This window comes from Penaeus monodon, chromosome 15 (assembly GCF_015228065.2).
Source record: "Penaeus monodon isolate SGIC_2016 chromosome 15, NSTDA_Pmon_1, whole genome shotgun sequence".
Classification (NCBI taxonomy): domain Eukaryota; kingdom Metazoa; phylum Arthropoda; class Malacostraca; order Decapoda; family Penaeidae; genus Penaeus; species Penaeus monodon.
The window spans coordinates 41,499,385-41,499,640 of record NC_051400.1 but is presented as its reverse complement, the minus strand read 5'-3'; the positions used below and the strand labels follow the sequence as shown (position 1 = coordinate 41,499,640).

General features: G+C 40.2%; 1 pseudogene; it reads left to right on the top strand.

The window, feature by feature from the left end:
- Positions 1-256, top strand: part of LOC119582377 — a 3,418-nt pseudogene that overhangs the window by 2,159 nt on the left and 1,003 nt on the right.

The window sequence follows — 256 nt, the reverse complement described above, 5'->3', positions numbered from 1 at the left end:
CCAATATTAGTATAATGTATATCGATTTAAGCGTCAGATTTGTGCTCAAATAACTCGTTAAGACCTTTAATAAACTTGACCCTTTTCTCTTCCGTATGAAGAAAGCGCGAGGCCCCCCTGTACACTGCTCCATCATCAAGAAAATGGTACATAAGGTGAAGGCGAAGGTCAGCAACTTCACCTGCGTTATGAGGAAGATGAATTACGTGAGTTTGAAGATTTCGTCTTTGTTGCTTACACTAGCTGTTCTTGTTGT